The 22,884-nt window shown below is 48.1% G+C and overlaps 1 long non-coding RNA gene across 1 annotated transcript in view; it reads right to left on the reverse strand.

The window, feature by feature from the left end:
* The window catches only part of LOC144145039 (uncharacterized), a 33,091-nt gene extending 17,805 nt beyond the window's left edge, over positions 1 to 15,286 (reverse strand). The window contains exons 1-2 of the long non-coding RNA XR_013317404.1: positions 15,178 to 15,286; positions 10,123 to 10,211 (exon numbers count right to left, since the gene is read on the reverse strand). This is a non-coding gene — a long non-coding RNA (uncharacterized LOC144145039). The remainder of the gene's footprint in view (positions 1 to 10,122; positions 10,212 to 15,177) is intronic.
* Between the last annotated feature and the right edge of the window lie 7,598 nt (positions 15,287 to 22,884).

The following is a 22,884-nucleotide window of genomic DNA, read 5'->3' on the forward strand; positions in this document are numbered from 1 at the left end:
GAAGCGGTCCTCCTGGCACATGCGCCTGATATCGTTAGCATCACAGAAACGTGGCTGCATTCCGGTATATCTGATCACGAAGTTGTGCCCCCAGGATACGCGATAGTGCGTAAAGACAGGGAATCACGTGGTGGGGGCGTTGCGCTACTTTTTAAGGAAGGAATTCATTTTTCTACCATGCCCGACGTAAAAGATACTGAGGCGCTGTGGTGCGACGTGTATCTTCATGATAGGATCGCTAAAGTGGGCGTATTTTACAGGCCTCCGAATGCGCAAAGTGTGCATCTTGAGTCATTATTTGATTACATGCAATCGCATGTGCACGGGGGCTCGATTGTACTGGCCGCTGATTTCAACCTTCCTGAGATTGACTGGTGTTCCATTGCCCCTGAAACAAAAGCTCAAAGCATCCTGCTGGACATCATGCTTGGTTTTAATCTTGAGCAGCTTGTCTCCATCCCTACTCGTGTACAGGGAACGTCATCTTCAATCTTAGGCCTTGTCTTTGTTAGTAACAGTCTTTCTTTAAATGAGTCGCGAGTAGATATTCTTGAAGGATTATCTGACCACAAAATGGTCTTGTGCACATTGCCATTCACTAGTCCACCCACATCCCGTGGTCAATCAAAGCAAATACCCGCCTTTAACAAAGCCAACGATGCTGCTATAATGACGTACCTTGCACACGAGTACTCTGAATTCCATGATTTTTGTAGTGATGATTGTTCTAGTATTGAAGCAGTTTGGTTGAAATTCAAGTTTCATGTCATGCACTGTATGCGTTATTTTGTCCCAACTACGTCCAAAACAATTCAAAAACGCAATCCGTGGATTACGCGTGAAATAAATCAAACCAAGCGTAAAATGAAGATGTTACGAAAAACTAACAAGCAAAGGAATGTTTCAGGCTATCGTTCTCAACTTAATTTCCTTACTAGATCACTTAACGAACAAGTGCGTAACGCTAAAAAGAAGTATTGTGGCTCTACATTGCATGAGTTCATCAAGAACGCGCCCCGTAAATTCTGGCAGTATATGAAAAAAAAAGCAGACTAACCCAGTTTCACCAGATGGTTTAGATCAGGCTAGAGCCGAAGACTTCAATGTCTATTTTCGGTCGGTTTACACAACTGACAATGGGTTTGCGAAAATTAATCCTTCCCTTTACAATCAGGACATGCGATTGATAGGCACGCCTACCTTATCAGAGGCTGGTATCCTTTCGCTTCTTTTAGGTATCAATGAAAAGAAAAGTAGCGGTCCAGACCTGATTCCCAACGGTTTTTTGAAACGGTACGCTGAACCAGTCAGCAAATATCTTTATCTCATATATTCCAAATCTTTGAAAGATTGCTGTCTTCCTGCAGATTTGAAAATTGCTAAAATTACTCCCGTACGAAAATCAGGTAACGCTGCGTCTCCTTTTAATTACCGGCCAATTTCTATCACCTGTACTTGCAGCAAAATTCTCGAACATATCGTATTGAAATTTTTAATAGGTTTTATTGAGTCGAACAATATTCTGCACAAAAATCAGCATGGCTTTAGATCAGGACTGTCTACAGTTACACAACTTGTCGAAACACTGCATGACCTGGCCCTCGGCATAAATGAGCGCATTCAAACCGATGTCATTTTCCTAGATTTTTCGAAGGCATTCGACCGTGTCTCGCATACTAAACTACTCCTTAAGCTTAAATACATGTTAGGTGATGGCCCAATTTACCAATGGATTAAGAATTACTTAACTGGCCGCCTCCAATTCGTGCAGTAAGGCTGTCACTCTTCCGACCTTGCTCCAGTGCTCTCAGGCGTTCCCCAGGGATCCGTATTAGCTCTAGTTTTGTTCCTAATCTTCATAAATGACATACGTAACTATCCTGACGTAAAACTTAGGCTTTTTGCAGATGATTGCATTCTCTATAATAAAGTACAAAACCGTGATGACCAGGTGAAATTAAATAATGCCTTAAATAAAATAGCTCAATTGTGCGCAGATTGGCAAATGACAATCAACGTAGACAAAACCGTATTCATGTCCGTTACAAATAAAGCGTCTAAACTAGATTTTCCATACCATTTTAACAATGTGCCACTTCGAAGTGTCACCCAATATAAATACTTAGGACTTATAATATCTTCTGACCTCAGCTGGTCAGAGCACGTGCGTAAAGTGTCAAATCAAGCAATGAACAAACTATTCTTCATTAAACGGGCCTTGTCCTATTCTACACATGAAACGAAGCTTCTCGCATACGTCACTTTTGTCCGCCCAGTTTTAGAATACGCGAATATTGTGTGGTTCCCGCACACTGCAAACAATATCGCAATATTGGAAAGGGTACAGCGCAAAGCCGTCCGCTTTATCTTCAATAGATACGGACGCACTGACTCCCCTACCGCTCTGCTACAGCGTGCTGGTCTAGCTACCCTCGAAAGTCGCGCAAAGCTTTTTCGGCTCAAATTTTTATATAAACTTTTGCACAGATCGTTGCGCATAAACCCTGACCATTACTTGACATTTCGTGATACTAGACCGACTAGAAGAAGGCATGCTTGGGAGCTTGTTGAATATGCATTTATTAATAATACTTTTCGCTATTCTTTCTTCCCGCGTGCAATTCGTGAATGGAATGCACTGGACGCAGTCGTAACACAGCAACCAACACTAGTAAAATATATGGAACTAATTGAACATGCTGTATTAGCCTAGAATAAGATATGATTACCAGTAATTAAATTCTTTTTGCCATGCAATCCTGCCGGTTCCGTTTGTTCCTGGAAAGCATTTGCCTAGACTTTTTTTCTGTGTTTTGAGTCCAACTTGATGCTTTGTACACCGTGTGTGTGTTTTCTTATCTTGAGATCTCCTGATGGTTGACGTACATTGGCGTTCTTTTATGTATTATGTAAGAATTTACTAATGCTATGCTTCTATTGTTTACATTATGTGCTCTCTTTGTGTAATTTTTTTTATATAGATATTTATAGGACGTTGATGAGTGATGACATTTTGCCCACCCCTGTAATACTCCCCTTGGGGGAGTGACAGTATTCTGTAAATAAATAAAAATAAAAAAACTGCCGTGGCCCCCACTCTGTCAATGACCCTCAGTGCCCCCGTTGGCAACATGCATGACGAGTGACGACAGAGCTGGTGCGTGCTACACAACCTGTTTCATGAGTGGCCCTCCAGACCTCACTCCGCCAAACTACACCTCCTCAACCAGGTTCACAATCCGTCGGCCTGCAACCCTCCTCAGCCCCCCAGGCAGAGCCAGGCTCCTCCACCCTGACACATGGCCAGCTCTAACGGACCATGACCACGCGTTCTCCAGTGGAACGTTCACTCACTGCGGAGACGCAGTGCAGAGTTGGCCGACCGCCTCCTACGGGCTGACTTCGATGTACTGGCCCTGCAGGAGGTTACGGTGAGGGGGGAGCCACCCCGGCTTCTTGGATACGTAGGCTACCTCAGCCGCACCTCGTGCGAGCTAGAGTCCTGCACCACGACCCCCTGCCTGGATCTCAGTCACCCACAAGGACCGTCACGGGCGGCCCTGTACGTGAGACGGGACCTATCAAGCCTGGCTTTGAACCTGGATGAATCAGCTGGTGGCCCTATGGAGTGCGTCGGCGCTACAGTACGTATGGGCGGCACAGACACCTCGGTTGTCAGTATTTACATCAGGCCAGGAGAACCTTGGTACGCCAGCCAACTGGGCCGACTGCGGAGCCTCCTGGGTCGTGACTGCCTTATCTGCGGGGACTTCAACGCCCACCACCGACACTGGGGAAGTCGCAGGAGCAACAGACGGGTCGTCGGTCGCTGCAGGACTGCTGATAATCAACACTGGCAGCCCAACTTTTGTCCGCCGAGCCTGCCAGACGTGCATTGACCTCACACTGGTGTCCGAGCGCTGTACCTACAACTGGGAGACGGCCAACGATGCCTGGGGCTCCGACCATTTCCCAGTACTCCTCACCCCATCCTCCCTGTACCGGCGTTTTGACACCAGACGCTGCAGCGTGATCAACTGGACCATCTTCAGGCAAAAACTGAGCGAACGACTGGAAACAGCAGACGACAGCACCCTCCTAAAGGAACTTGTTCCCTGCACTGAAGCTGCCACTACCTACACCGAAGTCACCCGGGGAAAGCCGGTGCCTGATATTAAGGCACTCAACCTTCGGGCCGCCAGGACCAGAGCCCAGAAGCAGGCCATCCGCCACAACACCCCCGCCCTTTGGACGGCCTTCGGACGACTGGACGCAGCAGCCAGGCGGCACGCCAGGCAGCAGCGCAAGAGATGCTGGCAAAGCCTTTGCAGCTCCCTTGACAGCAGCCGGGACCCTGCCCGGGCGTGGAAGCTGCTCAATTCCATCACACAGCCGGTCTGCGCTCTGCGCCAAATCCACTCAGTGGCCATAGGGGCAGGGATACGGGAGCAGGAGCTGGCTGAGCTCCTTGCAGAGCAGTTTGCCACTTGCGTCAACCTGATACACCCACCTCCAACGCCGGTTCCTATGACCACTATCTTCGGGCTGGCCCACACGAGTGCAGGCTGCTACCTGCTACCATACAGAGTCCCCCTCGCCGAGCCGCCACAGAGACCAGCTGACCCTCGGGTAGAAGCGGCCTGCAACGCAGACATCACACTGGCTGAGCTCCTGACGCCTGTGCGGCGCTGCCCCCGGGGGCACAGCACCCCCGGCGCCGACGGCATCACCTATGCCATGCTACGAAACCTGGACACCGACCAGCAACTGCGTCTACTGGACCTTTTCAACCATGTCTGGAGGACCGGCACCATCCCTGAGGACTGGAGGACGGCTATTGTGACAGCGGTGCTGAAGACTGGCAAGCCACCTAGCGAGCCTTCCTCGTATCGCCCCATCTCTCTAACCTCAGCGGTGGGGAAACTCATGGAGACGGTGGTCCTGGGCAGACTAGAATGGCTTACAGACCTACGAAATGCCCTTGATGAAAAGCGGAGTGGCTTCCGAAGGTCTCGCTGCACCGCTGACCCCTCGCGGATGTGGTGTCGTTTCTAGAGCAGGCTCGACACGAGAAAGAGGGGGCGTACCTCCTGCTCCTGCACGTCAAGTCAGCTTTTGACGCGCTACCGCACCAGACCATCCACGATGCACTTGACCGCCTGGTAGCGGAGGGAAGGCTTAGAAGGTACGTAAGTGGCTTTCTGAGAGACCGCACACTGCGTGTACGCGTCGGCAAGACCCTGAGCGGCCCTCGCGGAGTGTGGACTGGTGTCCCGCAGGGCAGCGTCTTGAGCCCACTCCTCTTCAACCTTGCCATGGCGGACCTACCCAGCTGTCTACAGGAATCCCTGGAGTACCCGGTAGAGATGGCCATTTATGCCAACGACGTGGCACTCTGGACCTGGGGCCCCACCAAACACGGAAGGCGGGTTCGCGCGACCCTACAGGTGGCCCTCGACGCAGTGGCGAATCACCTGACAAGAAAGGGACTAAGACTCTCCGAGGCCAAAACAGAGGCCATCGCCATCCATCCGCGCCCAGCTCAAGTCCGACGCACTGCTCCACTGTATCTCAACAGACGACCCCTCCCCTGGCGACGCAAAGTCGTCTACCTCGGCCTGGCCATCGACGAAACCCTCTCATGGAAGTCTGCCGTTGGGGCACAGCTGGACCAGATGGCCCGCGCCGTTAGGGGCATCAACCAGCTCGTGGCACAGGGTAGAGGGTGCTCGCACCAGTGGGCGCTCCGGATCTACAGAGCCTGTGCTATCTCGCGTGTTCTTTACGCACTCCCCCTGGTGAACCTCAGGGACGCCCAATGGAAGACCCTGGAGCTGGCCCATCGAAAGGCCCTTCGGCGCTGCATCGGCCTCCCAAGAGACTCTCCAGTGGCCAGCACCCTGACGGAAACTGGAAGCTGGCCCATCCAGCTGTTCGCCACGCAGACAGCGCTGCGACATGTGGAGCACCTGCACCGAGCACCTTGAGGTGACCACCTCCTCGCCAGGCTCCGCTCGAGGGGCCAATCCCGCATGGGCAGCATGGCAGCTCTATTCGAGGACTATGTCGAAGTCCCTCAGAGGGCGTGGCTTCTGCCCCCACCGCCGCCGGCAGCCGCACCCCTAGACATAACTACCACGCTGCCAGGAGTTAGGGCCCGGGCGAGACTGCTGGAGGTTAGGATTCGTCAGGAAGCGGCTGCCCTCATAGACCTGGAACCGCCGGGACAACTGCTGGTGTACACAGATGGCTCGGTCCTTCCAAGCGAGTGCCGAGGAGCTGCTGCCTGCACTGCCCCGGCCAGAGGAGCTCATAGGCAATGCCGGCTGCCGTTCCCCACCAGCTCCACAGCGGCCGAGCTGGCAGGCCTACACTTGGCCGCGGACATGCTGCGAGAAGACCCACCGCCAGCGGCCACCATCTTCTGCGACTCCCGGCCGGCGCTACTTCGCCTGAGGGAGGCATCTACACCACGGGGGCGAGGTGGCCACCTCGAGATGTCCCTGGTTGCCAAGCTGCGCGACCTGCAGGGACAAGGCAGCAACCTCCGGCTGCAGTGGCTTCCTGCCCACGTCGGTATACCGGGGAACGAGGCTGCAGACGAATTAGCCAAAGCAGCCCACCACTCCCCAACGGCCCCAGTTTCTGCGTCCCTGGTCCGCTACGATGTTGCCAGGGGCGTCATCGGGCGTGAGGTGACCGCCCGCCACCCCTGCAAACGAGTGGCCACCGGCGAGGCCCGGCGGCTCCTTCCCACCAGAGGGATAACCCAGACAGAGCGGTCCCTCCTCCTCCGGATCCGCACCGGCTGCTACAACACAGCAGCACGCCTCCACAGGCAGGGCCGCAAGGCCACGCCCACCTGTGCCCACTGCCCCGACCCCGAGACACTGGATCACGTCCTCTGCTCCTGCCCTGCGTACGCTGGTGCCCGGAACAAACTGGTGTCTGGGTACCGGCGGCTGGGGCTACCATCAAGCACCGCACAGGACATCCTGCGTCCTAGGGGGCCCTTCATGCTGAACCGGGAGGCCTTCAGGCTGCTTCTCTCGTACCTCGACGAGCCAGGCCTCAACACCCGCCCATGAACTGTTAACACCAGAACCCACGGGCCATCCACCCAGTGATAGCACTCTTGTGTGCGTGGCTGTGTATGTGTGAGTGCGAGTGTGTGTAAATAGGCTGCAGGTAACCTGAGAGCGTATGTATATAGTCTGTACATAGCCTTTTATACATAGTCTGCACATAGCCTGCTATCATACTTATCAACAATTCCCTCTCACTCCTTCTTCCTCCGGCGAGACCTGTGCCCTCTACCGAGAGGCAAAACTTCGCCCTGTAAATATTTTCAAGTTAATAAACACTTTCTCTCTCCGTGGTTGCGTAGAGGGAAGGCAGGGCTGGTGCGGGGAACAAGAGGGCTCGGCCTGTCATTGCCCGCTCCACGCTTTTACGTGACGGCTACACAGGGCGCCTGAGGGTCAGCACGGGGACGTTTTCTATGGACGGATATTGTTCGGGCACGGGGTGGTACGGACGTCTGCTCTTCTGTGACTCTGGGTACAGAGCCCGGTGAGTGTTAACCTCCGATCGTCACAGCATGGAAGCAATGCGGGATTTCTGGACTGTATATAGACATCTTTTTACACCTGTTCAAACTTTTCAAACTACAAGTGTTCAGAGCTGCAAACCTTGTTTATATTGTTGTCGGTAACTCCGGAAAAAAATTGTAAGTGGAGAGGCGAGTAGTTTCCGAGCGCTAAACATAAAAACTTCTAAAAAAATTTCAATGGTGCTTATGTCAAGGAGCATATCACTCTCTGGGGCAGCGTATGTAAAAATACAGACTTGGCCGCATTTGAAAGAGTTAGTAAAGGTAATTTATTTCTGAAGGAAATCATCACAGTACTTCTTGCTTTAATCGAGACAACATCTTTATATTCAGCAGCCCCCAAGCCCGAAGAGGGCATGTCGTAAGTTCGCTTCACTGCACAGAGTGCTCTCCCCCGGAAGCGCGTAGGTGCGGCGGCCGCGCAGTTCCAGCGACCGCATGCTTCGTTCGGGCCTAACTATGTTTTCCGCTTGGAAAAAGTGATTGCACATGCATGTTTCTGTCATCTTCGGAGCCGCAGAGGAAGCGAGTTACTAAAGCAGGAAGCCAGAAAGATTTTGAAGGTCGGCGCCATCTGTCAATCATTGGGCATAGGAAATGGCGCAGTGTGGAAGGGAGGGAATAGATTCGTTTGAGGTATCGCAGGCGTTCGCTGCAAACTAGAAATAATAATTGTAGGTTCGGCTGAATTTTCGGAAACGTTTTGAAAGGAAATAGAAGAGATAAAAACGGTCAAGCAGCGCTGGTTCATAAGGTAACAACAAGAAAAGTATCAGAGAGACCTGAAGAGCAGCCAGAAGGATGGTGAGAAGATTTTTTATTAGACTTGGAGGAGAACTGTATATTTTTGTGGCAAGATGCTCCCTAATCGGTACCACTTGGTAATTGCGCAAGCCATATTACACCCCTTCATGGTACCATAAGGTTCAGAAAATACTTGGTAGTTTGTGTAAAATCACGTGCTGTAGTTTTTACTGCCTTGACCACACAACAGCGGCCCCGCCAACTTTTCAAGCTGAGGGGCTAAAGGTTCCGTCAAAAATTTCTTCCGCAAAATTTCTTCCGTCTTGAAAATTCATTGTTTTTTCGGAGGTGCATCATTGCAGTGCAAGAAGGAGACAAAACTTCTGAATTTTGCTGTAGTTAAAATTACTTCAATTTGTCGGTGGGGTGGAACCTAATTTAACGTTACGTTTACAGAGGCCCTGAGAAGATGTTGGCTGCACCATTGAGCGATTGGAAGTCAGGGCCATCGTTCACGGTGCTTTCGAGGGATAGATACACCCATAAGGTTCATACTTGAGCAGCAAAGTAAGCGAAAGGTATACGCCGGCTACCCAGATTTTACATGTGGCAAAACACTTACATGGGCGACCACGGCGACAACGTCAGAGGGTGCCATGGACACCTATACTCTAATACGCCTGTCTGCGTGAACGCAACTCGTAGAAGTTATAATCTGCCGATGACGCTGTCATGAAATCAAGTACCAGTGAGCTGAGATTATCAAAACGTTTGGCCACATGACACGACAAGCCGAACGTGGCCACCATAGCTCTCGCTGCCATATGGAACCCTTGGTGCAGCGAAGCTAACTTCAGGACCGCCGTCTGATGCCTCGAGGGCCACAAAATACAAGTAAATATTTCCCCCTCGTAATATACTTCCAGAAATACATTTTGTTCCTGACCCCTTGAAAATGAGCCGAGGGTGAATTTTGACATGTGAGGCCAGGCACTACGATAACAGCGAGAACATGAGCAATATTGTAATTTTTTAGAGTCAATGGGGTTAGTGCTCCGAAAGTACTCGCTTCCTGTCTCCCAATCTTGTCTGCACTTACCATCAACAACTAAAAAATGCGTAGCTGCGTTGTCTCTGGAAAAATGTGAACAGCTGTAAAAAATGTCAAAATATCGCTACGAAACTGCCATGTTTCTTTCCCAGTTATGCCCTTCATACCCACTAGCAGATCTCAATTTGTGCTGTAGCAAGGATTTGCAGTGCTTTTTCTGCCGACGGAAAGCTTTTGCACCTCGGCTTGTATAATATTTTATTCTTGCGAACATTTTTCGCCACATAGGTTCGGCGAATTCCACAATATTCAAACTCCCACGGGAGAGAAAAAAAAATTGTTCAAAAAGTGGTCAACAAATGAATATTGTGTGAAGACGTCGACCATGATTTTCATAGTGTAATCGGAGATGATCGAACGCAGTGTCTGGTACGCTTGGCCTGGAATTACTCATTTGTCTTTCTACTTTTACCTTTCCGGTGGCACTGAAAACAACCAAAGTGATGGTGGTATATAAAAAAAGTGGCAGGAACATTTCCGAAAATAGTATCCTCATTTAATTTTTAATTGTTCGCTAGAGGGATTTAAAAATTATAAATTTACGTTTTCGGAGCGGAATACCTCGCTCCCAATATATATCTGCACAAACGTCTTCCCCATAGGGAATGATAATTCAATGCTGACTGTAAAATAAACGACTGCAATTATTGCTTACTTTCTGCCAGATCATCCATTTAGTCGCCCGATGGATCCTTTCCCTTTAATTGGTATAGGCAATCTTTATACTGCCGTTTGTAGAGAGCGCTGAGGAAGAAAAGAGGTGAAATCGTAGTTACCTATAATAGGCATGTTTATGAGCACCGTCGGGTGGACAATTCTAAGGTAGGTGTAGGCAGAACACGTAATAGAGATAAATACTTAGAAACAGTAACTACAGAAGTTCTCAACGACTTCTACGAAAAAGTAGTATATTTCTATAATGTTACTTCTTAGAAATCTCCCAACTGTTTTTTGTAATTTCCAGGGCTTGTATTGTCCCTATGTCTTTTTGCGACGTAAAGCCCTTCGAATTTTTTTAAGGTTTTGGTACAGTTCTCGCTTGTCTGGCTGTGTGTAAATGTACTGTTTTTCCAACTTGCCTAATGATCGAGTGCGCTCATATAGATAATTCTACAACAATTGAGTTCCAACACCTAATGTATGTGATTTTTTGCACAATTACTTAGGAACGTGTCTGAAAAAGTGATTTGTAATATTAGCTACCTTTTCACCATTTGTTAATTGTGAAACTGCAACATCCATGACCATTTGATCTTTCCTTGCATTCATGCGTTGCTGTATGCTGTTCTTGTCGACAGGGGACGAGAGCTGGTCTAGCTACCAAGAACAGATTTTTTATTCCCCCTCAATTTCTTCCTAAGAAAATAAAATAATCATTATCATAACTATTATTTAAAAGGCAGCACCCACAACCGGCATGCCAACCAAATAAGCAAACTGTGCAAAGCCACTCCTCCCGTTTTGCTGTAGGATACCGCCTCGTGTGTGCCTTGGCGTAGGAAGTGCAGAGAAAAAACGAGATCTCTCAAAAGCGGCCCCGCAGCAGCTAACTAGAATTTACCTGCCTGAGTCAAACAGTCACTGTCCGAGTACTTACACCAACTCCTCGGTAGAACACCCGGTTCTCTGAGCGCTGGTCATATATTACAAAACGTCGGCTCCCTAATTCTACAGCTGCCATCCACCTCTTCCTCGTATACTAAATTAATGAACAATATTTCCTCCCTACGCACCATTGAGGCCATAATTTCAAAAGCGAAGTGGTGTTCTGGAATTGAAAGACCGAAGGACCGCCGCTTCTGCCAGACCTGTGTCGTTGACCCAAAACACTGCTTCACACCCTAATAAGCACATTTTACGGCCATTTTGCTGCCTACACTTTTGCTCTTGAAAACAGGTGCGATCATATACATTTCATTGCGTAGAATAGACGCAGCTTGTGATTCCTGTATCCTTGCCTGGGAGGAAACATTGCCCGAAGAACTACCCAAGAAATACCTATTGCGTGAATCAATGCCATTTTAAAACTTTCCTGCTGCGCCCTTCTCAATTACGTCTCTCAACATATGACGCAACCGTCTCTGCCTCTGACTCGAGGTGGGAATAAACAAGGTTACTCTGTCTAATTACAGTGGCAGCAAGTTAAGCACAGAAAGTTTTTTCGCGGGGGGTACCGTAGTGCCCCTTTCGGAACACAACAAACGGCCTTCCCCCAAAAAAGGAACATCTTTCTCCAAATTTGGGCAACAAATACTTTTGGTAGCCATTTCATGAAGAATATGTCTCCCGTCCCTAAAATTCTTGCTCATCAGCTGGCATGGTAACAAATGCACCGATACCTTTCATGCGAACTTGTGCTGCGGACAGCAGCCCGAAAGCCTCTCTGAGCAATCACTTAACGCGAACACTGGCAGCGCCAACGCTGGTAATACCTTCGTCCGTCTCCTCTTATTTTCACGTATTTTTCTAGTCTGTACATGGTGGCCGTTTTTCCTTCCAAAAACTTTCAGGATTTTAAACTAGGGCATACCCTGCATAAAGATCCTGCCTTTCTTTCACCTCCATATTTTATTTTTTACTATTTCACTCGCTTCGCATGCCCCTGCTCGCTATTTATCCAAGGTTCAGCCTCCCAAAGTGATAAGATTCGGCGTATGTCACTGCACTAAGAACACTTGTGAGGCAGTACATGCCTCGTCTGTTTCGCCTCTAAGACGGTATTTGTCCTGTTCTTTTGTAAAGGGGTTATGAATAAGTGCTAATTTCAGTTCCCAAAGAAAGATAATTGACGCAATAATAGCGGTGTCATTCTAACGGAAATGACGACTGATGTATATGTTGAGGGAAATAGATGAAGCAGTAGCCACTCTCCAGCCACCTTCTTGCTCAGTTCCAGTGAAAGGCACCTTCTTGCTCAGTCCCACGCCGTTCCTCCTTCGTTCCCCCCGACCAACAATGCCTTACTTGAACGATGGGAGACTTCGCTGCTCAGCCCCGCCCTGGAGAACCACACCCTACTGATCGCCAGGGGCCTGGAGGCCTGAACAGTATATGGAGACCGTGAAGAGGCCCCACTCCATCTGGCGCCTAACGGCGCCAGCATTGTTAGCTTAATAAAGTATATTCTCTCTCTCAGTGAAAGGATTGATATTTGTTCGTGTATTGCTACCAACCAGAGCCATCACCAAAAAGTGTGAGCACGAGTTTAGCGGTTAAATTGTTTCGCTTGATCGCACCACTTTATAGCTAACGTGCATTCCCCCACCCCTCTACTAATAGCTGCATATTTACTATCCTTGTTCTTATATTTGTGCGGACGACGTGGAAAGCTGAGTTAAATTGTTCTCATTATTTATTTTTCTTTGGTTTAAGCAGTTTGGCACACAAATTTATTTCAGGTAATTAGAGAGAGCTTGACAGGCACCATTCTTTTTCAAATACAACACAGTTGAATGTTGTCTTTATTGTCCGTTTAAAGAACCCAACGCCGCCTGTATTAACATTGCCTGACGCGTCGCGCGCTTTTCAATGGGAAGGGTAGGGACGCTTAGTTCAGGCACTGATCCGCTATGTGGCGCGTGCCGGCGGACATCTCGCCTTACGTCACTGCTCGCGAGTCGCGGACGCTGCACCCACTTCTACGACGTGTGTCTGTCAGCTTGCCTGTTGGGCTTCAAGGGCCGTTTCGCTTACATCTTAGCCGCGACGGGGCGCTAGTTCTGTGGCGCACTGGGGGATCTCCTTCAACGTGTTGCTCGCTTCATACTTGCTGCATTTTTCCAAAGATAAAGACGGAGGCGGACTGAAATAGTCTAAGAACATTCTGATTGTCGGGTAGACACATAGCTAACAGAAAAACGATATTTTCGGATGGGGCAGCCATTATTTTACTGATATTTTTCTTTCTCGAGTATTTAGAGAAGAAAAAATTGCGTGCACGTTTTTTGTTCAGGCGCTCACTTCTACGTTCCAATAATATCACGTGCTTGTAAACTTCAGAAAATTATAGGAAACAAAAGGATAAGCAGCTGCGATCCCGCCACGCTGTCCGGGCGCTTCTACAGTACAGTCCTCAATTTTAGAAGTGCGTACCGATGCGGAGTGAGAACAGGGGGGTCAAAACAACACCTAAATGCGGAGGGGATAGAGGGGGGATGCCCCCCTCAGAAAATATCAGGGCCTGTGATCCGAGTAGATAAGCGCGCAAAGCCGGCATCAGCCTGCGGCAGCGCAAGGGATTTTGCTTCATGACAAAGGAAGTTTTATCAGTGACAGACCAAGACCGTACAGGCATGGTGAAAAACAAGAAGGCGTAGGAGCGCAGCTTCGGGAACGCTAAACAAACTTTCCACTATTTTGCATAGTTTCCGAGAAGCGGCGCTGGCTGGCGGACACGAAAGCACGCTGGAAGGCTACGGAGCGGGGAAGGGTAGGAGAGAGCAACAGGAGAGTGGCTGTTTGGCCATTTTTCGCTCACACGTTAGGCACTGTTTATACAGGCGGCGTTGAAAGAACCTATGACAAGAGGTACGTAAGCACCTTATATAAGACATCTAACTTTATAACTCCCACATGCTATTTTGCACCCGTGCGAAGCTGACTTCATAAAAATAGAGATGGCTTATGTATACAAGAATTGCAGCTTTTTCCCGCGAAACATTCACAGGGAGGGTCATTGTGTGCACCAAAGGCAAATTTCCACTCAAATTGTCATGCTACCATTTATACGCGGCGATCAAAGAGATCCGCAGCACCCGGTATAGGATAGCACAATTGCGTTTCTAGTTGCTGGTTCCGCAATCGCGAATCACACGAACAATTCGCTTTGACATTATCGGGGCGCCGCATTACCGGATATGAGTATTCGCACACATGTATTCGTGTATATAACCTTGTTGAACACTTTGACATTTGCGTACAATTGGAAATATTACTATTGAGGCGCTGCATTTTGCGGTATTGCCGCAACCTGCATAACCTCTTCGCTGTCCATTTGCATAAGAATGCGAGCAAAAGCAGGAAATCGCGGAGGGATATACAAAGAAACTGTGAAGCAGCGCATATGTTGAAACTGGCAGTCGAGTGGCCTGATGAAAAGAGATTTTTTGGTCAGTAATTTAAAATATTCAATGCGAGCGATTACTACTGCGCACGCGAGAAGATCGCTAAAGACAAGCAAACAACTAGCCTCGCGCGCTGAGTGAAGCTTTCCATTAGGACGGACATCAGTAATCTTATTCCACTCATTACCTGTTCGGTGTATATGTGTACTTCTGTCTCAGTTATTTGGCTTCCTCGAATAACCGGAACGGCCTAAACCACATTAGTAATCGCTGATGTGAATTGTACAGAATACACCACGAATTCTTAATGTAGTTTCAACTAATGCATTTTGTTTATTCGCAAACAGGTTTTAAAGACATTACCACTGGCAGCAAGGCATTTTCTCATTTGTGTTTCTTACGTCGACGAACAAGATGTCTTATTGCAAATAATGGCTGCCATTTCGCCGTGCGGTTTTCGGAAATATCATGACAGCATATTACTACCCCTTCAGTTACAAAGTTTTCGGAAAAAACGGCATTTTTAGAAACGAATAAATTTAGGTCCGGACGTCACAAACCCGACATGGTAACATATTTACGGTTAGTGCCACGAAAGAAAAAAACCATTGAAGCTGCGGCAACAGGGTCTAATGGCAACGACTTACCAAGTACTGAGAAAAAAAGTAGCGAAGGAAGCTTCATGATGGCCGCGGCTGAATATAGCTCCGGTTGAAAAAGTGAAAAAACTTTCGAACGAAGAACGAACACATGTGCTTTTATAATGCCTCGAGAATACCTTGCAGCCGGTACGCTATATACAAGGTTCAAAGAACATAAACCACCTGCCAGAGAGTATAAAAATAGCCGCATTTTTCTCGAATGACTGCTTAGATTTTGAACATTCCATGAACGTAGAGATCATTGACTACGTCTTGCTAGGATTTCAATAGAAATAGACAACCTGTCTGGGTAATTACTTGTTTATTGGTATGACTGTCTTCGTACTCCTTTCTGGTTCGTGTTTACTTGTTTATGTTCAGTGCTTACAATTTCTAAAACGCAAAAGATCCACACGTATGGTACGTTCTGCTATATATTATATAAAAACCTGCATATAACACCTGGACCTTTAGTTGTGACAGGTTAACAGAAAGGGCGTGTGGTGTATCCCTTCTGTTTTGTCTTTGAGGCATATTGTACATCTAGCTCAATTTTATATTTTTTAAATGTTTAAGTATGCGCCGACCCTAGGCCAGGCGCCGCTGCTGAACATAGAAGATGTAGCTCAATTTTTTTATTTGATATGCTAGAATAGAGATCCTAACATTAGACAAGCCATGGAAGAAATAAAAGCTTAGGAAAGGCCCTTACGTCCCCCCTACTGAAGCCAGAAACGCTATTTTTGGAGGCCTCTTTTTTTGCTTCTACTGTATCGTGAGCTACACTAGCCGAGGTTCAGCAATTTTGCATGGCTCTTGGACAGCCCTGACGCGCAAGCGCGGCCCGTAGCGGCCGGGTCAACTTTATCATGCAACGGGTGGCCGGATGTGGAACCGATGGCTCGTGCGTCGCAGAAACACCGGTGTGCGCCTGTCGAACCACACCCCACGCGTCCAGCGTCTTCGCCGACCCCGGTTCCGCACGTGGTGGCCCGGTCCACTTGATGGTCATGCGAGGGGTGGCCGGGTGTGGAACCAATGGCTCGTGCGTCGCAGCAACACCGGCTTGCGCCTGTGGAACCAGCGTAGCTTTGGGGCGATTGGTGACGCTGCGGCGAAGCCGCTTGATAAATTTGCATCCGTCACCTAATGCGTATACCGTGTGTGTGTGTCATTGAAGCAGCAGTAAGAATGGTAATCAAGCTAACCCTAGACCACCAGGAAATCTAAGAAAATCCCACTGAACCTTAACTCGCGCTACGTATATCCTGGCATAGCCGAGATAACCCAGTGCTAATTTTTTTAGCCCACTCGTCACTTCCTCGCCCTACGTTTGCTCCGCTGTCGTCTGCTTCGTTTCCACGCGCAGCCAATGGCGACCGGATAGGCCGCGAAGTGACGTCGGCCCGCGGCGGGCCACCCTTCGGCCCCGTTGTTACGACGCAGTTTTCAGTGGCCTCAGATGAGCGCGAAAAAATCATGTCACTTCCTCCACACTTTTCCCAGTGCACCGGTTCCCACCGGAGCCTCTCCTTAGCCGTCTTTCCTCCATTACCACGGCAAGGTGTCATTGCTGCTGATGGTGATTAGAAGCTCTCCCTTTGTGTCGGGGCGCCGGTTTTCAACATCCAACTACCCGGTTTCATTCAAGTCATTTTTATCGGTTTCGTTGCGAGTTGATCACTTGTATTCCTTTGTGGAGGCAAAATCCCCAGTTGAGAAGAGCTTGTCCCAAATGAGCGATATATTGTGATTTATCCCTCCCCCTCAGTTCTAAACTTTCATAGCTAACTATCACCTTTCATGCCATTGCACGTTTTTTTTTTTCCTTCCTCCCCTCCCCTGTTGTAAATTCCAATCTGTTAGATTACTTCTCCGACACCGTCACTCCTTCCCTACTTTTCCAACCAGTCGAGCCGCTTGTTCGTCCTCTCTATGTCCCTAAAGTTTAAGCTTACGCTCCCCCCTCCCCCCCCCCCGCAATTCGAAAGCCTCCGTTAAAGGGGTCCTGAAATACCTTCCGCCGACGCATGGATGTACATGTAACCAAATAAGACAATGTATTAGCAATCTCCTCCCGCAAGAATTTTGTTAAAGCGATGAGTATTAGCTGAGAAATCGTAAATCAAAAACCGCGCATTATCGTCGCGCCGCCTTTCCTCCTCTTTTCAACTGTTGACGGAGCGCCAGCACTCCCTCCCATGATGCTGCGCTAGTCAGCGGTGACGTACTTCCGCATTACGCTCCTCCGACTGCCGTCTGCTACGGGCATGTTTTGTTGACCCCATGAATTCCGCACTCCGCTCAAGGATGGATAAGCGAACGAAAAATCCGGCCGCATGTGTGCGGTGGCCTGGCATTGCCCTTTCGCGGTGTGCGTTGCTGCAGTGCAGCATGTGACTTTTAATCGGCGGCGAACTCGCAGCCGCTGGGGAGGATCTTGCCCTCGGTCCCTTTCATGCACCGCGCACTGTTTATCCAAAAAGCGCCGTATGAGATGTGGCCCCGCTGGTGCCGGGTCTTATTTTGCGGTGGTGGTAATTCCTGCCGGCGCCATGTGAAAAAGACATTTTAAACCGATGCAGAACCCGTGCACAAAACGCTTCAATCATGTGACCAGTTCAGCTTGGGGCGACGCGTGGTGGAGAGCGGCAACGTTGGAAAAACATGCTCCGGCGCGGCTCTGAGCTTTCTAGCGCTGGAGCGAGCGCCTTTCTTTGACGATCTCAAACATCTGTTGCCTTGGCAACAAGGCACGAACCGCCCCAGAGGTCAGTTACGGTTGCGTGATCCCGGTTCAGCTCGGGGCCCCACCTCGCGACATGTGGGCACTGCAGACGTACCACTCACTCTCATTAGGAAGTGTGAGATGCGTTTGGCATTACAGGAGGCGACGGTGTGTGTGTTGTGGACGCCTTTGTTTCGCGATGAAATGCGACGTTGTGCTTCTGCGGGTGGATAGTGCTTCCCATGTCCTGGATTATCTTTCTCGAGCGACGTACGACTCAACCTCGCATGGGGTATGTGCAGTGTGCGTGGCTAAAAGCCATCTCGGCTTGCGCGCCAGAGTTAAGTGACTTGCTGTTCGTCCCCGCAAACCGCGCGCGAGGTGAGTGCCGAATTTACGACGGGCAGGAGGAGGCAACCCACCGTCTGTCAATCGCGGTTCAGACTTGCAACGCATGTTGTGACGTTGTGTTCGTTCGAAACGCATCTCTGGATTGTTTTGAAGTGGAAAAAAATGTATCCGTCAAACCCGGGCATTCGGCTCAGGGCGTTCTCTGCGATTGCACGAAAGAAGTGCCACGGGGCTTCGACGCTTTCTTTATGGAACGTACTCCGGTAAGAGAATATCCATGTAGTGTTATGGCCGTGTTGCATTCAATACGAACGGTTAAGCGTTTGTTTAGACTTGTTTCGTTTGTCGTGAAATGTCCAAGCACTCGGGCACCACGCTGGCAGATCAGCCGGCGAGTCGACGCTGAGCAGACGACTCATCTCTTTGTCGGAAGTGCGTGAAAAAGCCGTCCAATAGCAGGATGTCTAGCTCATGACGAACATCTGGGAATCGATGATGTAGACATGTGAAGATGGCGGCGTCCAAAAACACGAAGGAAAGGGTGAGAAAAAAGCGACAAACTTTGCAACAAATGTGTGAGCTTTCCGCTGCGCGTAAAAGAGTAATACTTGGCCCAGATGACCTTGACGGCCCAATCTAACGATTGCGCTACTTCATTTAGTGTGCTCAAAATGCCTTTCAGGGCCCCTTTAACACCGCTTCCTCATCGTCGAACTGCGGTTGCATATCTGTGCAATCCATTGCATAATTCCCACTGGTTTCCAGATCCCTGCCACAGTATGCACAGATAGTATCCTGCTGCCTGTAGTTGCCCACGTATGTCCGTGTTCTAAGACACGCCGCCCGTGCTTCAAAGAGCAATGCACTGCCTCTGATGTTGCCATAAAAACCTTTCTTTCTGATTTCTAGTTCCTCTTTACTGTACGTCCCCACAATGTTTTTCGCTTCTATTCTCTGTGCCGATTTCTTCATCGCTGCCACGGCATTCTTTCTGACAGTTGCGTAGACCTTCTTTCTGATCCCACGGGCTGAAGCAGCAACAACAGTTTCCGTCTTTTGGTTGTGAAAAGAGGCCCGCCTTTGTTTTTTGTTCTCTTTTTCACTACAGCTCCAACCAACGTATTACTCAGCCATTTCACACTTTTGAGCATATCTCCTAAGTTAATCAAGTCAGTCCTTTGGCGTACATTGTTCATTTTAGTTTTCGTCTTAAAAAGTGTACGCCGTGGTCACAAAACATTTTAAATTGTGGCGCTATATTAGATATTATACATTTATAAAAATGATAACAGTCCCATGTGTGATCCCTGTGAAAAATCTGGGCTACATGCTATAAGGGCCACTTTCAATTTGTATAGAGTTAAAGGGAAGGTGAAGCGGTTTTAGAATTAAAAGAAAAGTTGACTAGCAGCAAGTACACATTGAATAGTTCATGTGTACGAAATATTTTCGCAATACATGCAATAGAAGCGGCGCAATGAGCAAACAAAAGTGGCCCGATGCCCCGCCCCCATCTCGCCGCGCGATGCCGGAAGACCGAAGAGCGCGGGCGAAAACCGGCTGAAAAACGTCATACCTGGACTTCCGGCCGGATCGGCCGCCTCGGCCATCCTCTTTTCGCCGTGTTTCCTTGTGAATGATACTTGTTGTTGTGGTTGATAGCACTCATTTGTACAATTTTCGTGTTCAAAAAGTATGCACGAACGCCAAACGAGGCATACGTTATCATGCCGTATTCCTAAGCAGAATAATGCCACGCCGGGATGCTTTAACATACGGAAGCGACAGCCGAGGTGGCTGTGCTTGATGACAGAGAATATACTACACTACGTTAAATACTTTGTAAACCACTCCAATGCGGTTTTTTTTTTTTTTTTTTGATGCGACGGACGTGAATGTTCACATTAGATTCTAGATTTAGGAAGGATGGGAAATACTGCTGTACTTTGGCCGGGGATGCTTCGTTCCATTCCAGAAACCAAGTCACATTTGTTCAGGAAATACTTGTTTCGTTAAACGCGTCGGTTTTCTTTCCCTATGGGCTCAGGACAGTGTTCAAAAAAACAATTTTTTGGTAAACAGTATTCCTACAAAGAGGTAAAGAGGTAAACAGTATTCCTACAAAGTAAAAGAACCAAGACAACCAGATTACTTATTTTGCAAGTATACATGTCACGATAAGGTGATGTTTGTCTGGAATTAAAAAAAAAAAAAAACACCACTCCGAACCACCAGCGTGCCATAATTTGTGTTGACTGCGGGGGCCTACTTTTTTGCCCAAGATTCCGTGTGGCTGCATATTATAACCTGGCAAGCACTTGTTGTCACTGAACTTCAAGTGTGCTCCAGTGATAGTCGGTGATATATATAATGACGATACTAAAAAAATTAGGAGCGAAGAGTAAATATGCGGCCTCTGTCCGACTAGCGCGGTAAGTGCTAAAATCTAGAAATGCTGAATCAGGCCAACAATTCATTATCACAAACGTTTGGTGATTGTTACCTAAAGTAACGTAACTACAACGTAACTGCCTTGTCCGACTGGTCTGGTAATTATAACGAGGTGGCCGTAATATTGTAGCAGAATGCGCAACGCACAAGCGAAAATCAAGCCCTACTACAGCCAATAATGCTGAGCAGGCAGTAGCATGCTGCAGTGTTTTCAGAATAAATGCATGTGAAGCAGTAAGACGCCACTAATCGAAGTGCAGCTAGCAATCGCGGAGGTGCCGTAGCGCCGCTGCCGAAATGGCGCACGCGTGTGGGTCTGTGTACGGGGATGAGTAACGGGGCTGGGGTGGGCGACAACGAACAAAGGAAATGCGGAAGCAGAGTCTGCTTGTTGGTTTATGCGTGTACCGGTAAGATGTGTCTCGCATATACGTTTACAGCGCATGAACGCTATTTTTTCGCGCAGTGCACGTACGTGCTTTTCGCTGGTAGATTGTTTATAAAACGCCCATTAACCTTCGGCATAAATGGTTTTGTGTATAATAAGAAACAGTTAAGGCAGTACCTAATATTAACATAAGGTATAAAATCCCCCTATGCTGGTTGCCTAATTCAAAAATATTTTGATGGAACCCACTAGTCGACGTCACAGTCACTGCTTTGGGGTTCTCTGTCGTGTAAAGCAAATTTAAGCTCCAAGATAATTTAACCAACAGCACGGGAAATTATAAAACAAACTTCCAGTCATGTGCAAAAATTAAACTGCAAGCTAAATTGCCGCAAAGGCAACCGTGCGATCGTTCGCAATGCTTCCGACAACCCGCGCGGCCGAAGGGTGTCCTCCTTTGACGTCATGACGGGCGCAACCAATCAGGGGCGTCAAAAGACGAAAAGCGCGCGTCTTTCAAACGGGGCCGCGCTTTTTGCAAGATAAATGCCACTTGGACTCATGTACGATAAATTTCAATGTGATATTCGGAATCAGCGCGCAAGAAACTATATAACTGTTAATCTAACTCAAATTTTTTGGAAAGCGCTTCAGCTTCCCTTTAAGAAAGAACGCTACGCAGATTCATAACTCTGACATCCAGTACGCAATAAGGCTTCGGCACCTACAACACTCAGTCGTCGAATAATTAGGAAGACGATATTCTGAAGAATATCTTGAGGAAAACTAAAATGTATGAATTAGTTAGGCAATGGTTATCTAAGTTTGTGCACAAAGCAGTTGCGTTTGGCCCAGAAGAGATAGATGGAGTAATTGGCTGATGACTTTTAAGAAGTCAGCAATCAGGTGAGCATTTTGCTACTATTACTGTATATGCGACGTAGATAAGAGCTATTTCCCTTTAATGATTCTGGATGTGCGTGCCCTTAGGCTTGTTTAATCTAAAAGGTTCGCTGTTTTTTAATCAAGAGGCAGAGTAACAATTTACTGTGACTGCATGGACATTAACTACGAGATTGCAGAGCATTCTATTGCACTTTAAATCCTTCGACTGTTTTCTTCGGCATCAGATGAAAATGTTAGCTTTAATTTGTGAATAACTCTTGAATTACGGTAGCACTACAGATAAGATTATCTATGTAAGGTTGGTTAGCTTGTTGAACTAATGGGCGAAAAGGGCGAAATTAGTGGTTGAGACCGAACGAACATATGCGGCATTATAACCACAGCAGAAGTGTAATCATATGCATACTGCTGGTTTTATTTAAATAGCAGATTCATTGCGACTGGTTTTGTTTCGGAATGCTGCAAATACGTAAATAATGCTTGGCTTTGCTAGCTCATGAATAAAAAAGAAAACGTCTCGCGGCATTCACGACTCCTTACGTGCTTTGAACATGGCATCTCTTTGTGTTAGTTTTTTTTTTCTCTTTTCGCGCGAATTACTTCAACGCGTTTTTTTTCTGCTTCAACGTGTATCCCTCTCCGCGTTCGTTTCTCTGTCTTACTGCGCGAATGACGTCAGCAAGCATTCGGGCACACGCCACAGGTTGCTCGGCTGGTGTGCACCTGTGCTTTTTGTATTCTGCAAGCAGCTTTTCTATTCTGCGCCAACTGCTTTCTTTTATTTCAGTGATCTTACAAATACAGCCTACGCGATAACGCAAACATTATTCTATCGCCTGGTATCCTCCTCAGGGTACTTTGTACTAAAAAGTGTGAGAATGTTCACGAA

Source organism: Haemaphysalis longicornis, unplaced genomic scaffold, assembly GCF_048455015.1.
Source record: "Haemaphysalis longicornis isolate Haplotype H1 unplaced genomic scaffold, Haemaphysalis longicornis Haplotype H1 scaffold_7, whole genome shotgun sequence".
Taxonomy (NCBI): domain Eukaryota; kingdom Metazoa; phylum Arthropoda; class Arachnida; order Ixodida; family Ixodidae; genus Haemaphysalis; species Haemaphysalis longicornis.